The sequence below is a fragment of the Carcharodon carcharias genome, chromosome 9, assembly GCF_017639515.1.
Source record: "Carcharodon carcharias isolate sCarCar2 chromosome 9, sCarCar2.pri, whole genome shotgun sequence".
NCBI lineage: Eukaryota > Metazoa > Chordata > Chondrichthyes > Lamniformes > Lamnidae > Carcharodon > Carcharodon carcharias.
This window is the reverse complement of record NC_054475.1, coordinates 129,363,087-129,377,857: the sequence shown is the minus strand read 5'-3', so window position 1 is coordinate 129,377,857 and position 14,771 is coordinate 129,363,087.

Here is a 14,771-nt window from a genome sequence, read left to right as displayed (position 1 = left end):
TCAGTGCCATGCGGGTCATCCTCATCCCCAGGGATGGCAAGAGGAGGCCACCCCACCTGACTAAGAAAGCATAGGCAAAGGTGGCAGCCCAGATCAGCAGCCATTATGTGTGGCACACATGGGTGCAGTGCCGTAAAAGGTTCAACCATCTGCTGCCTCTGGCAAGGGTGGGTTCCACCTTGGCATGGATCAGTGTGATGAAGTGTTAAGGGCTGACCGTCACCCCATGGTGCTCAGGGGCATAAGAGTCTGAGTGCCAACTGTCAATGACATCGGTGCCGGCCAAGGCGGTGAGCTCTAGCTGCTTAGCCTGATTCCTTTGCAGGTTGAGGGCCATGGCTCAGATGTGCCCTGCAAGATGCTCCTCAGGTGGGGTTAGCCAGGCTGCAATGGACTAATCAGTGGTCCTCTGTCCTTTCGGGAGAAGAGAAGCCATAACAGCATCACGAGGTCAAAGACAGGTGGAGGCACCCCCAAACATGCTCATATTGACGAAGTATGAGATGAATGCCTTAGAGATGGAATGCCAATACCCAGTTCGGTCCACCGGTTGTGGAGAGGCAGGGGTCTCTGACGAAGGTAAGGGTGCAGTGCACAGATGCGAGAGTGTTGGAGTGTGTAAACATTGTTGTGTTGTCTCATCCGTAATGGAAAGCTCAAACCTGGAGTCCACATTGTTCATTGAGAGACAATGGCACCATGATGCAGATCTCCATTGTCTCACCAGCCCATCTAGCATGCACAGTGACAGTGTGATGACTAATATTAATGAAAAGTCATTCTTCTCCCATAGAACTGCCATCCAGTCAATGAGTGCAGGACCCCGATGAGCCACCCTTGACACTGGAGGAGCAGTGGTCATCAGATGCACCTGCGTCACACCCCATCTTTGCACCAGGCACCAGTGCAGATACCAGCACCTCAGTGGGCATTAAATCATCGGCTACAAAGTCGGTACATAGCAATGAGGGGATGGCATACTCGCACGAGGAGCAGGCAGAGGCATAGAGTGCCCAGGGCTCTGGCAGACGCAGGACTGTTGGAGACCAGGGCCATGCTGAGTCTGAGGCAGATGACTAGCCTCTGGAGTCCTCCATTAGGCGGCAGATGCTGGATGCCCAGCAGGAGGATCTGGCGGAGATTCCTAAGGGTTTGCATGCCATGGTCTATGTTATGCAGGAGTCCATGCGGAGCATGAGCACCGAGCACACTGCCTCCTTCATTAAAGGAGTGGTGCCTCTAATGGAGACGCCGATCCAGGAACAGAACCAGGGGTTCCTTAGGTTGTGCTTTGACTTGCAAACCCTCACACAGGCAATGACCTCAGAAGGTCAAATTGGCACACGTGCTGCTTGCCGTCTCTGGGAGCTCCTCTTAGGGTGCTCTGGATGATAGCAGTAGTTCCTCCACCCCTCTGCCAGTGACTGTGACATCTGATGAGGCCATGGTGACCGAGGAGTGTCCAGCTGTGGCACTGGACTCTCCTTCCCAGGTGGGGCCTTCACAGGTTCCACTGGCCAGAGGACGGCTGGCAAGCTGATCAAGGCCAACAAGGCAGCAGAGTCAGCAGGCTGTCTCCAATGCAGGTGCCAGGAAGGAGAGGGCACCAAGATGCAGCACAAACAAGCATAAGTTTAAGGCACCATGAGCACAAGAGGAACTTTTCAGGATGATCTTCTGTTCTGCCATGTTTTGTTAATTTGGTTACTGGTGTGACTGTTGTTCATTTGTTGCGAGTGTCAACATTATATTCATTTTGCTTTTGTATTAATGGCCTGCGTATGCTTCACTTGTTAGGTAGGTGTAGGGCACACCAGTATGACATGCTGGACATGAGTGGCTGTAAATATTATTGCACTGGTACTGAGTGGACTTTGGGTTCAATGGAATGGGTCATTTCAAATGTCCAGCAAGGAATGGCACTCCCGGACTGAGGTGAAAGCAGTGCCTTGGCAGCCTAGCTGAAGGAGTGACGAACCAAGGCCTCCTTGGTGTCCCTGCCTCTCTGAAGGTTCCAGGGGTCTTCCTCCACATCCTCATTGTGTTCTTCCCTCTGCTCCTCCTCTGATCCAGCACTGGAGTCATCATCTGTGGCCTGTGGAGCTGCCTCAAGATCCTCTCCCTCCAGTGGGCCCCCTTGTCAAAGCCAGATTGTGGAGAGCGCAGCATGCAACTACTATCTGAGACACCCGCTCTAGACGGTGTTGTAGTGCTCCCCCGAATGGTCCAGGCATCTGAATTTCATCTTCAAGAGGCCTATGGTCCTCTCAATGTCCCCCCTTGTGGAGGCATCAGTCCTATTATACCTCTGATAAAAACAAATAAACTGCAGATGCTGGAAATCCAAAACAAAAACAGAATTACCTGGAAAAACTCAGCAGGTCTGGCAGCATCGGCGGAGAAGAAGAGTTGACGTTTCGAGTCCTCATGACCCTTCGACAGAACTTGAGTTCGAGTCCAAGAAAGAGTTGAAATATAAGCTGGTTTAAGGTGTGTGTGTGGGGGGCAGAGAGATAGAGAGAGAGAGAGAGGTGGCGGGGGGGGTGTGTGGTTGTAGGGACAAACAAGCAGTGATAGAAGCAGATCATCAAAAGATGTCAACGACAATAGTACAATAGAACACATAGGTGTTAAAGTTAAAGTTGGTGATATTATCTAAACGAATGTGCTAATTAAGAATGGATGGTAGGGCACTCAAGGTATAGCTCTAGTGGGGGTTTTTTTTATATAATGTAAATAGGTGGGAAAAGAAAAATCTTTATAATTTATTGGAAAAAAAAGGAAGGGGGAAACAGAAAGGGGGTGGGGATGGGGGAGGGAGCTCATGACCTAAAGTTGTTGAATTCAATATTCAGTCCGGAAGGCTGTAAAGTCCCTAGTCGGAAGATGAGGTGTTGTTCCTCCAGTTTACGTTGGGCTTCACTGGAACAATGCAGCAAGCCAAGGACAGACATGTGGGCAAGAGAGCAGGGTGGAGTGTTAAAATGGCAAGCGACAGGGAGGTTTGGGTCATTCTTGCGTCAACTCGCAGACACTTCCTCCTACCTCTCCCTGGACCATGACCCCACCACTGAACATCAAGCCATTGTTTCCAGGACTGTCACTGACCTCATCTCCTCTGGGGATCTCCCTCCCACAGCTTCCAACCTGATAGTCGCCCAACCTCGGATGGCCTGCTTCTATCTCCTACCCAAAATCCACAAACAGAACTGCCCCGGTAGACCGATCGTCTCAGCTTGCTCCTGCCCCACAGAACTCATTTCTCGTTATCTTGACTCCCTTCTCTCTCCCCTTGTCCAGTCCCTTCCCGCCTACATCCGTGATTCCTCTGACACCTTACGTCACATCAACAATTTCCAGGTCCCTGGCCCCAACCGCTTCCTCTTCACCATGGACGTCCAATCCCTCTACACCTCCATCCCCCACCAGGATGGTCTGAGGGCCCTTAGCTTCTTCCTCGAACAGAGGCCCGAACAATCCCCATCCACCACTACTCTCCTCCGTCTGGCTGAACTTGTTCTCACACTGAACAATTTCTCCTTCAACTCCTCTCACTTCCTCCAAATAAAAGGTGTGGCTGTGGGTACCCGCATGGGCCCCAGCTCTGCCTGTCTCTTTATGGGGTATGTGGAACATTCCTTGTTGCAGTCCTACTCCGGCCCCCTTCCACAACTCTTTCTCCGGTACATCGATGATTACTTCGGTGCCGCTTCATGCTCTCGTCGGGACTTGGAAAAATTTATTAATTTTGCTTCCAATCTCCACCCCTCTACCATGTTCACGTGGTCCATCTCTGATATTTCCCTTCCCTTCCTTGACCTCTGTGCTTAATCTCTGGTGATAGACTGTCCACCAATATCCATTACAAACCCACCGACTCCCACAGCTATCTCGACTACAGTTCCTCACACCCCGCTTCCTGTAAGGACTCTATCCCATTCTCTCAGTTCCTTCACCTCCGTCGCATCTGTTCCGATGATGCTACATTCAAAAACAGTTCCTCTGACATGTCCTCCTTCTTCCTTAACCGAGCTTTTCCACCCACGGTCGTTGACAGGGCCCTCAACCGTGTCCGGCCCATCTCCCGCGCATCCGCCCTCATGCCTTCTCCTCCCTCCCAGAAACATGATAGGGTCCCCCTTGTCCTCACTTATCACCCCACCAGCCTCTGCATTCAAAGGATCATCCTCCGCCATTTCCGCCAACTCCAGCATGATGCCACCACCAAACACATCATCCCTTCACCCCCCTTATCGGCATTCCATAGGGATCACTCCCTCCGGGACACCCTGGTCCACTCCTCCATCACCCCCTACTCCTCAACCCCCTCCTATGACACCACCCCATGCCCACGCAAAAGATGCAACACCTGCCCCTTCACTTCCTCTCTCCTCACCGTCCAAGGACCCAAACACTCCTTTCAAGTGAAGCAGCATTTCACTTGCATTTCCCCCAACTTAGTCTATTGCATTCGTTGCTCCCAATGTGGTCTCCTCTACACTGGAGAGACCAAACGTAAACTGGGCGACCGCTTTGCAGAACACCTGCAGTCTGTCCGCAAGAATGACCCAAACCTCCCTGTCGCTTGCCATTTTAACACTCCACCCTGCTCTCTTGCCCACATGTCTGTCCTTGGCTTGCTGCATTGTTCCAGTGAAGCCCAACGTAAACTGGAGGAACAACACCTCATCTTCCGACTAGGGACTTTACAGCCTTCCGGACTGAATATTGAATTCAACAACTTTAGGTCGTGAGCTCCCTCCCCCATCCCCACCCCCTTTCTGTTTCCCCCTTCCTTTTTTTTCCCAATAAATTATAAAGATTTTTCTTTTCCCACCTATTTCCATTATATAAAAAAAAACCCACTAGAGCTATACCTTGAGTGCCCTACCATCCATTCTTAATTAGCACATTCGTTTAGATAATATCACCAACTTTAACTTTAACACCTATGTGTTCTATTGTACTATTGTCGTTGACATCTTTTGATGATCTGCTTCTATCACTGCTTGTTTGTCCCTACAACCACACACCACGCCCCCCCACCTCTCTCTCTCTCTTTATCTCTCTGCCCCCCCACACACACACCTTAAACCAGCTTATATTTCAACTCTTTCTTGGACTCGAACTCAAGTTCTGTCGAAGGGTCATGAGGACTCGAAACATCAACTCTTTTCTTCTCCGCCGATGTGCCAGACCTGCTGAGTTTTTCCAGGTAATTCTATTATACCTCTGCTCTGGTTCTGTTCTTGGGTGCCAGACAGGCATAATAGTTTTTTTTATACATACATGGGATGTGGGCTTCACTGGCTGAGCCAGCACTTATTCCAAATCTCTATTTGCCCTTCAGAAGGTGATGGTGAGCTGTGTTCTTGATGCTGTCTATGTGGTGCAGGTACACCCACAGTGTTGTTAGGAAGGGAGCTCCAGGATTTTGACTCAGTGACAGTGAAGGAACAACGATGTATTTCCAAGTCAGGATGGTGACTGACTTGGAGAGGAACTTCCAGGTGGTGGTGTTCCCATTTATCTGGTGCCCTTGTCCTTCTAGATGGTAGGGGTTGTGGGTTTGGAAAGTGCTGTCGAAGGAGCCTTGGTGAATTCCTGTAGTGCTACACACTGCTGCTACTGTGCGTCGGTGGTGGAGGGAGTGAATGTTTGTGGATGTGGTGCCAATCAAGTGGGCTGCTTTGCCCTGAGTAGTGTCAAACTTCTTCAGTCTTGTGGGAGCTGCAGTCACCCAGGCAAGTGGGGAGCATCCCATCACCCTCTTGACTTGTGCCTTGTAGATGGTGGATAGGCTCTGGGGAGTTAGCAGGTGAGTTGCTCATCACAGGATTCTTAGCATCTGACCTGCTTTTGTAGCAACAGTATTTATATGGCTAGTCCAATTCAGCTTCTGGTCAATGGTAGTCCCCAGGATGTTGATAGTGGAGGATTCAGTGATAGTAATGCCGTTGAATGGAGCTCAAAACAGAGATAAAGCTGTCAAGTTTCACTAAGCAACGAGCAACAAACTATCTCCTAAACTCCTCACTATTCACAAAGGCAATGCTCCAGGCCCTTTTGATCCCGCCCTTGAATTACAATTCGTTAAAAATGGGCTACACGCTTGCCCGTTTTTCCCATGTGACGAACGTGAAATTCCATGGGCAACGTAAAATTGAGTACAATTGGCTTTTTACTGGCCTTAATTTGCCCTTTACTTGTCGGTGGGCACAGCTCCAACTCCCGCATACACATATTGCTCGCATGCATGGTGATGTCGGGATGCAAGCTCTACCTCATCTCGCGCAATTTCACATGTGTTTAGGTTGGGCGCAAGGCCAACCTCGGAGTGTAAAATTTAGGCCCAAATGTTTAAGATAATTTCTCTTGCAAGAGATTTTTCTCAGTTTTTAAATTGTGGTTTTCTAAATCTGCTTTTACTTCAATGATGTTTCAAAACTTTCTACATGTTATTTATAAAAATGTATATGTAATATTATGATCCCTGAAGAGACCAATAACTTTTGTCATGATAATGAAGGAAAAAACACTGAATTGCATCAGGAAATATTGGACTAAAAATAAGACCTGAGTTTTTAAAGAACGGACACAAGCCACTGGCTGGAATGCTGCGGGGTGACGCCCTAAGAGGTAATGGAACCCCACCCTGTTGCCAGACAAGGTACTTCTAAAGACATCCAGAAACTAATTAATTCCTCCAGTAGAGGCAATGGAACATAATGGGTGATGACTATCATCTCATCAAGAAATCCTGTGAGCAATGCCCAGACAGATCCGTGAACTCGCTTCCCACTTGGAATATACAAAGTAGGGGTTAAAAGTGAGCTGAAAAGCTGCTCTGGTGTCTGTCTGGTGGTTGGTGTTCTGGGGGAGTGCAAGTGGTGGGAGTGTGACTCAGAAGTAACAGCCAAACACATCACCCCTGAAAATCGCCATTTTGCAGGTATCCCCATCTACCTTCCTCTCTACTGAATTCAACGCTACTGAAATCTTGAAACCGATGATTCGTCTACTGGAGTCAATTCTACTGGAATCTCGAATTGTAACGGCCGCAATGTTCAATCACCTACACCCACCAGTCAAAGACTGTTCTGTATACTTTTTATGACTATATATGCATGTGTTTTATCCTTTCTTGCCTTTATTAGTTAAAAAACTTACTCTTGCTTTTAACTCAAGAAAGTCTGATTAAATTGGCTCCTTCAAAACCAGAACGATTGGGTATTTTTAGATTAAATATTGTTGTGACCAACAGAAGCAGGGGGGTTGAATAAAGGCAGGGAGCCAGTTCCTCTATCCTCACCCGGGGCATAATAATTTGGAGGTGTCCCAGCCAGGCAGTGAAAAATTGAGGGGTCTTGCCTAGATCAACAACCTTGGGTAACCTCACCTGGGGGTGGGATGCAACACTTTTTAAAAAAGAGATGAATTTCCCAGCGACTGATGAAAAGAATTACAAGACAAGATTTCACATTTTAAGACTTTTACTCTAACAAACAAACTAAAATCACCTTTGCATAAACATTACGTAATAGGCAACTAATATACCAAACTATACAAAAGACACTTTCCCATTTATTAACTAACACAATTGAAATATTTTTTATGACATGGTTTTACTTTACGCTACATGCTTCACAGACATGTAGCCTTGAAGATTATGTCTCAAACTCTTTCTGGTTCTTCAGCAGGCTCCCTTCGCCCTGCCACATCAGGGTGAATCTTCTCATGTTGTTTGATCATTGTTCCACCCAACCTTCTGATTATTCCCAAACTGACTTCCAGCGGCAAGGCCCACCCCTTCGACTTCTTAAATCTCCACAACTCGACAAGAGGAACTGAAAGAAATCAGTATTAGTAGTGAAATGGTGTTGGAGAAATTGATGGGATTGAAGGCCGATAAATCCCTGGGGCCTGATAATCTACATCCCAGAGTACTTAAGGAAGTGGCCCTAGAAATAGTGGATGCATTGGTGGCCATCTTCTGAGATTTTATAGACTCTGGAACAATTCCTACAGATTGGAGGGGAGCTAATGTAACACCACTATTTAAAAAGGGAGGTAGAGAGAAAGCAGGGAATTATAGACCAGTCAGCCTGATGTTGGTAGTGGGGAAAATTCTAGAGTCCATTATAAAAGATATTATAGCTGAGCACTTAGAAAACAGTGGCAGAATCGGAAAGAGTCAGCATGGATTTATGAAAGGGAAATCATGCTTGACAAATCTACTGGAATTTTTTGAGAATTTTACTAGTAGAGTTGATGAGGGGGAGGCAGTGGATGTGGTTTATTTGGACTTTCAGAAGGCTTTCGACAAAGTCCCACATAAGAGATTAGTGTGTAAAATTAATGTGAATGGAATTGGGGGTAGTGCATTGAGTTGGATAGAAATCTGGTTGACAGACAGGAAACAAAGAGTAGGAATAAATGGGTCTTTTTCCGAATGGCAGGCAATGACTAGCGGGGTACCGCAGGGAATGGTGCTGGGACTCCAGCTATTCACAATATATATTAATGATTTAGATGAGGGAACTAAATGTAATATCTCCAAATTTGCAGATGGCACAAAGCTGGGTGGGAGGATGAGCTGTGAGGAGGATGCAGAGATGCTTCAGTGCGATTTGGACAAGCTGAGTGAGTGGTCAAATGCATGGCAGATGCAGTATAATGTGGATAAATGTGAAGTTATCCACTTTGGTAGCAAAAACAGGAAGGCAGATTATTATCTGGATGGCTGTAAATTGAAATAGGGGAATGTGCAAAGAGACCTGGGTGTCCTCGTACACCAGTCACTGAAGGTAAGCATGCAGGCGCAGCAGGCAGTAAAAAAGGCAAGTGGTATGTTGGCCTTCATAGCCAGAGGATTCGAGTACAGGAGCAAGGATGTCTTGCTGCAATTGTACAGGGCCTTGGTGAGACCACACCTGGAATATTGTGTGCAGTTTTGGTCTCCTTATCTGAGGAAGGATGTTCTTGCTATAGAGGGAATGCAGCAAAGGTTTATCAGACTGATTTCTGGGATGGTGGGACTGACATATGAGGAGAGATTGAGTCGGTTAGGAGCATATTCGCTGGAGTTCAGAAGAGTGAAGGGAGATCTCATAGAAACCTATAAAATTCTAACAGGGCTAGATTCAGGAAGGATGTTCCCGATGGTGGGGGAGTCCAGAACCAGGGGTCGCAGTCTGAGGATATGGGGTAGACCATTTAGGATTGAGATGAGGAGAAATTTCTTCACCCAGAGAGTGGTGAGCCTATGGATTTCGCTACCACAGAAAGTAGTTGAGGCCAAAACATTGTATGTTTTCAAGAAGGAGTTAAATATAGCTCTTGGGGCAAAAGAGATCAAAGGATATGGGGAAAAAGTGGGAGCAAGCTATTGAGTTGGATGATCAGCCATAATCATAGTGAATGGTAGAGCAATCTCGAAGGGCCGAATGGCCTACTCCTGCTCTTACTTTCTATGTTTTAAGTCCCATCTCTTTGAACAGAGAACCATCACTGTGCTGGGTGGCTAACACAAAATAGTCTTTGCATCTGCTTTTCACTGCAGCAGCTGTTCCTGTCTCCCTCTGTGTCTCTGAGTCTGTGTGTCTCCGTATCCAGAAAACCAGCTGCCCCTCTTTTGTGTCAAGGTCTGAAAACTGTCACTTGATTTTCCATAGGTTTCAGTTACATCATATGGGTCTGTCTTTAGGATGATCACCATCTCCATCTTCAGGACATGCCATTTCACCTTAATTTTGTAAAGAAGACAATTTCAAACGTGACTGCCTTATAAAGTCCTGCATTCGTTACTGTAAGAACATTTCATATAGTTGATTCTTCTTTCCATTTCCTGCAAATAAATTACTGACATAAAGTTTGATATGGTTTGTTCAGATTTTGGGCTTTAAATGCTTGTTTAACATGCCAATATCACAGTAGGATATCCTATTGGGGGGGGACATGAAATGGCCATCACTATTTTGGGTAGGGGCTCCTGACGGCTGGCTGAAATAAACATTTAGCTGATTACAATATTTGAATAGGTATTCCCAGGCTTGTATTTGGCCCCTTTTGAGGAATTAGTGCCTGGGAACATTTGATTCAATCATTTTTAAGTCCGCTGACTGAATCATGCAGGGAATACCCAGGAAGCCAAATGTAACATTGTTTTTCAAAGGGATCTTCACCTCAATTAAGGTAAATCCCTGGATAGTGGCTTTGAACTACTGGGGACATTTGAAGCCTAGTGTTTCCTGTTTTCACTGAGTTTTAGCAGTTATCTGCAGTATAAAGTTGTTGGAAAGTTGTCCCATGGCTGCAGCTGAATGGTTTTACTTCACTGGCCACAGTAGTATTCGGAAATTTGGGAATGCTGTAGGGATCGTGATTAAGGTTGCCACATCAGGCAGCAGCAGAGAACATGGCAGCATGGACCAGTGGATAATCAAAGAAGGGAAGGACACAAGAGGTCTTTCAGGATATGTGCCTTTCAAAAAAAATGTCATACCGGAACAAGGCAAAGAAGTGTAGAAGGAGACTTTGTTTCAGCAGGCAGGCAATCACTCACCTACGTCACCTTTACAGCACGGATTGGAGCCAAATGCCAGGCACACACAGCACTTCCTGTGATCATGAGGGTAACCATAGCTGTCAACTATTATATCATAAGCTCACCCCTGGTTGAAATAGGTGGTATCAGCAACATCAGTCAGCTTTCTGTCCATACAACCATGAGGCAGGTACAGTGCCCTTTTGCAAGGGAACAAGCATGCATAACCTTCCCAATGTGGGCATCATCAGGACAAGGGAGCTCTTAGATTTGCCCAGATCATCATTCTGGTTTGTATATAATTGACTGCACATGTGTTGTCCTATGTTCTCCCTGTCAAGACTCAGTCAAATGTTATGACAGAAAGGGCTTCTATTTTCAGAATATGCAGCTTATTTGTGACCACAGGCAAGATAATGTAGAGCTGTACGCAGCCTCCAGACAGTTGCTATGGTGCATGAATGCTGTGCCAGTCCTTAACCCCACTGCCTTCCACCTGGACCAGCAGGCTGGAGGCCATTCCTGTGCATCAGTGTTTTGTGGGTCTTTGAATGCAGATCCATCTAACGCATCCTGTAACCAGCATATGGTGCCTGTCTCTGAGCTATTGTTGCTATGACAAATTCAAGTGATGCTGCATTTTCAGGGGTTCTACTCTCTTCTGGTTCCTCAACATGCATTTGCTTCACTTAAGTCAAGGCTAAACAGAGACAGGTGATTGATGTCCTGTGCCAAGCATAGTGTATGAAGCTGAGATTTCACTGAGATGAGAAAGAGTGTAAGATGGTCAAGAAGACCACAGCCTTGCCAAATATTATGCCCCAAAATGAACCATCCCATGATCTCCACAATGTCTCCTCAACTGGTGTAAAGATGCTAATGAAAATTCCCTCTCCTTCTGTCCTCACCCTTTACTGTTTACAAGCCTGTTCTTCAAGAAAGAAGGCAAAATATTTCTGCATTGAGGATGTGCACATCAAGGTAGAATAATGGTACCAGTTTGTGAAAAGGAGACGAGGAATGTAATAGCAATAAAGGAAGTAGCAGTGCAGTGTGTGGCACTAGGAGCAGGAGGAGGTAGAATGAAGTGTGTTACAGTGATTGGGGAAATTACTCATAAATATGGGAGTCAAGTGTTTTGGGTGCTAGAGCTACCATTAGTGCTAAGTAGAGCTAAGCAGAGAGAAATGTGAGATTTGAGTTTACAGACTTATCATAGCAACCTTGGTCAGGTCATTAAACTTCTTCTGGCATTGTAATCATTGCCGCAAGCACTGCTCACTGCTGTGAAACAATTTGTCTGAAGACCTTCCTCTTACTTGGTGAAAAGCAGAAGTGCCTCCTCCTGCCAACCTTCTCTGCCAATACTTCTAATGCTGCATCCGAGAACCACATCAGACAACCCATGCAGCCGATCTTTTATTTACAACCATGAAAATATTTCTGTTATAGTTGCCTGCAATCCAAGTGCACATCCAGTTTAGGAAATGCAGGCTGTCTTTAAATGTTACCATGGATGTCAGGGGTATTTTATCCCATAAAAAGTTACCTTCTGTAAAATCATTTTTTACATGATTTTTTTGATGAAAATTGTGTAAAAGAACTAAACTTTACATAGGAAGTGGCTGGTCTCAATTATGTCATTCACTTTCCAAAATAGTATGAGAACCTATATGCTAAACGGGCAATGTCAGCATGCTCTGGCTAATGTTTGCTGGAATGTAGAAACAAGTTAGAAGAAGCTGACAATACTGGAAGGGACACTAATTCTTTATTCAATCAACTTTTATGATGATAAATAAACAGGAGGCATGAAATGGATTACCACTTGCTGGTCTTCAGGGTGCTGAAGATAACCAAAGCTGGTTTTCCTTCTACAAATTCTCAACTGAAATGCAATGTTGTAATTTAGTTTAACACTTGTCACAGAACAACTTATTTCCATCCATTTGACCTAATCACTTGAGTTGACCTCCTACTAAATGGTTGGCCTTTCCCACTGAATTAGAAATGCTCTAAAATTAGACTGTAAACATTAATGCACAGAAAAAATGTAGCCTCACAAAAGGGTAAGACTTGATATTTTTGGCAACCTTCCCATGCCTGAGCAATCTGTTTGACTTACTGAAAGCTTTTGTCTTCACATTCCTGCATCAGACTTGTTATTGGAAATGACCTCAGCCTCCACCCTCATTTCCTAAATCTTGGGTTCTGCAGCTGCAGGAAGAGGTTCTAAAGCAAACATTTCATGCTGTAATTAAAACAAAGCAGCCAGGATTCAAGAGAACTACTAGGGCTCTGATAGCAATAATCGTCTTCTCCCTTGTCTTAAATCTTGAATGTCCTGTAGGAGATGAATTGATGTTAGTTCTTAACCAGTAGAAAATTATATTAAAGTTTGCACAGAATGTCTCCCAGGCAGTCATTACCCTACTCATTTAGAAAGCTTTACTCTTACATTTTGGTAGAGTTCCTGAGGTTTTTTGCCAGCATCTGAATGTAATTTTGTGAATAGTGCACAGACATGTCTCATTCAGCAAAACCATGAAGAAAGTTGTTTCCTTTTTATCCCTTCTTATTACACAAATTCATTCATTCCCGGGACTGTTAAACTGTGGAACTTTTTATCTTCCTCAGTCTCCCCTCCTTTCATAATCCAAAGACTTTTAAAATCCAAGGTTGTTGTTATCTATTGGCTGTGCTATAAATTCAGGTTTGCCTTAGATGTGTTCTCAGGTTCAGTAACTTAATTCACCCACTTTAGCAACTCTCAGTATCTTATTTTTATGACAGTGGAAAGAACTTCCCTAAATGTACTGAGATTTATAGAATCATAGAATGGTTACAGCATGTACAGAAGGAGGCCATTCGGCCCATTGTGTCTGTGCTGGCTCTCTGAAGGAGTTATTTGCCCAGTGCCTTTCCTTGCCTTTTCCCAGTAACCCTGCATTTTTTTCCTTTTCAGATAATTATCCAATTCTCTTTTGAAAGCCACATTTGACCCTGCCTCCACCACACTGTCAGACAATATATTCCAGATCCTAGCAGCTTGATGAGTGAAGAGTTTTTCTTCATGTTGCCATTGCTCCTTTGTGAATTATCTCTTGTTCTCGATCCTTCTACCAATGGGAATAGTTTCTCCCTATCTTCTCTGCCCAGATCTTTCATGATTTTGAATGCATGTTTCAAATCTCTTCTCAACCTCATCTCTACTGAAAACAGTCCCAACTTCTCCAATATTTCTATGTAACTGAAATTCCTCATCCTGGAACCATTCTCATGTATTTTTTCTGCATCATCTCTAATGCCTTTACATCCTTCCTAAAGTTTGGCCCCAAAACAGGAGGCAATACTCCAGTTGAGGCTGAATCAGTATTTCATACAGGTTTAACAAAACTTCCTTGGATTTGTATTCTATGTCCCGATTGATAAAGCCCACAATGCTGTATGCTTTATTAACCACTCTCTGTGCATGTCCTACTACCTTCAATGATTTATGCACATATGCAATGAGGTCCCTTTGCTTCTGGACCCCTTTTAGAATTGTACCCTTTATTTTATATTGGGCCGTAACTTCGGAGCTCCCCAGTGTCATATTAAAGGAGTACCCAAAAGATGCGCATCAGAAGCTCCCAGGTAAGGATTGCACAGCAATTGCCCAAAAGTACAAACTTCCCCTAGGCAACTGCCCTGTTCTATGAACTATCCAAAAGTGCAATTTAAACTGCAAGCTTTGGATGATTCTAACTGGGTTACATCAATAGTTACCCAGAAAAAGTCAGAGCTTCAGGGCAACTATTGTACAGACCCAAGGGATTGCCCCACACTCCTGACTGCCACACCCCTCCCCCACAGGACTCACTCACACTACCGACACCCCAGGGAGCTTCCTCCCCTTCCCCTGACTACCCTGCCCCCCACCCCCACAGGACTTCCCTCAACACCAAGGGATCACAAGCACCGACAGGAACTCTCCAACCCACAGGGTACCCCACCACCACAGAGACTCTTCCATTCCCTCTAGTCCCAATCCCACACCCCCAAGACCTGACCCGACCTCCAACCCCACCGAGAACTCTGACCCCCCGACCTCTGCCCCTCTGAGCGCCCCCCAACACCGACCACTCCCCAGGACTGACCCAACCCAACCCGACAGCACCCCACCAGCTGGGGCTCAACCCGAGGCTATACCAATGGCCACCCCAACCTCCGACCCCCCTGACAT